Below are 2,435 nucleotides of genomic sequence, written 5' to 3' on the forward strand. Positions count from 1 at the left end.
GATGCACCCAGAAGCTGATCAAATAAATCATCGATCCTTGGCAAAGGATAGCGGTTCTTCACCGTCAGCTTGTTCAGCTCCCTATAATCAATGAATTTCCTGTTCGATACGTCTTTCTTTTTCAAGAAAAGAATCGGTACACCCCACGGGGAACTACTCGGACATATGAACCCCCGGTCTAACAACTCCTGAAGTTGCGTAGATAACTCCTGCATCTTGGGCAGTGCTAACCAATATGGTGCCTTCATGATCGAGGTGTCACCCAGTACCAAGTCAATACGAAACTCCACTTGCCTCTCCGGAGGCACTCCTGGCAATTCTTCGAGAAATATGTCCCGAAATTCCTGCACAACCGGCACACTGCCCAATTCTGATACGGCCTCCACTCTCGTATCCGAAACATAAGCCATAAATCCCAAGAAACCCTGCTGTAGAAACCTCCTTGCCCTCGCAGCCGAAAAGAGGGTCTGTCCCTGCGAGGCCTTCTCACCATGAATAACCAGCTCTCCCCCACTTGGGGTTTGAACCCGGACCAACTGTCGCTCACAATCGATCATGGCCCCATTAGCCCTTAGCCAATCTATACCAATAATCACCTTCAACCCTTGCAACGGTATCGAGACTAAATCGACGCGAAACCTCTCGCCATGCACATTCAGGACACAGTCTCGATACACCCATGCTGCACTCACAGTGCGGTCGTCTGCAATCTCCACCTCGAGCGGGGAATCCAAGGTCCCCGGCGTATCCTGAAATTTCTTGGTAAGCGCAAGAGACACGAAGGAGTGGGTAGCTCCTGAATCGAACAGAACGTGGGCCGACATACCGTTGACCAAAAAGGTCCCTATACCAATATAATACATAAATAATTATTTCAAATAAACATGAAGCAGAGAAGAATAAACACACACCATTCATAACATTCGGCGCTGCCTGAGCCTCCTCAGTAGTCAGCTTGAATTCCTTCTTTCGCATATACTTTTTCCAAAATCAAACTCTAGTACCTTGCACAAGAAATCCCCTTATCAACACTGGTATTTTCTAAGCTTTTGATGAACTCCTTCCAAAGCTGAGTTCCATAATCGACACTTAGATTGTAGTAAAGGCCCATAACCATGGCATAAACCTCCAGTCTTCCCCTGTATAGACCAACACTCCTTCCGGTCAAGCATCGTAGAAAGATTCCAAACAAGAAGTTCCAAATGCAGGGTAAGCTTGATTTCTTGAAATCACTTATCTTTTCAAGAGTGGGTTGATGTACCATCTCATTGAACATGAAGATAATCTGTGAGTTGGTGGGCTTAAAGAACGGTGGGTTATGAGGAATGTTCAAGAAGTCGATGAACATGTTCTTGGTAAGACGAACCCTCTTGTTATTCACTAGGTTGAAGGTGATGGGTTTTAGCCATAAGAACTTTCCTATGTGCGCATGAAAAACCCTAATGCTTGGATCTAGGCTTTCTAATTAAACATGCTTTGAATCCAAGACTTCTAATGACTAATTAGGTTAAATAACAACATTGAAACAGATCTAGAACCATACCTTTGAATTCCTTGTTGATCTTGTTGTCTTGGAGCTTCTAGAGTCACAAATGTCACTCCTCTAATGCCTTACAAACACCAACAGCAAGGAAGATGATTTAGGAGAGAGGAGAGGGGAGGAAATCGGCCAAAGTTCTCTTGCTTTAGGTGAGATGCCGATTTCCCTTACCCATAGGGTCTATTTATACTTGTAGACTCCTTAAGGGTTACAGTCTAAACCCTATTGGATAACTTAGACTTTGAGTTAATCCATATCCTTTCCTTGATAACCCTTTGAACGATTTTCGCTTATGCTAGCCCTAGAAATCGTCGAATCCTTTATCAATAAGGATTTACAGTCTAAAGTTTAACTATCAAACAATTGACAGTTTATACCCCTTTATTTAATTAATCTCTTTAAGTCACCAAATTAATTCCAATTAATTCTATGACTTATATTAATCAAATAACTATATATTATTCTTTATAATATTTACTCTCTCTTAATAAATCATCCCATCAAGTTGCTATGGTGAAGGCAACCCAAAAGGACCATGCACAACCGGGTCAAATACTTGCCTAATATAGTTGCAGCCTTAGACACTATTCCAACAGTCTCCCACTTGGATAAGTCTAGTAACTATATGCACAAGTACAATTCGGTTTGCAATCGTAGCTCTCAAAGACGCCGTCATACTCTGATCTAATCAATCTTGTCCTTTAGATAAGGGATCGTACAGTCCTCTGTTAGATATCATGCTGACAATCCTATGGAATGGTTAGTCAAACATTTAGGTTTCTCGATCTCCGATTTATTTGACATAGAACTTAATCGAACACATCAATTCAGTTCTGACCGGGCCTGGCACATAAGTCAAATCAAATCATCGAGCAGCCGAGATATCGCTTTTACC

Source organism: Lactuca serriola, chromosome 1, assembly GCF_051521515.1.
Source record: "Lactuca serriola cultivar US96UC23 chromosome 1, Lser_US96UC23_V15, whole genome shotgun sequence".
In the NCBI taxonomy this organism is placed as follows: Eukaryota; Viridiplantae; Streptophyta; class Magnoliopsida; order Asterales; family Asteraceae; genus Lactuca; species Lactuca serriola.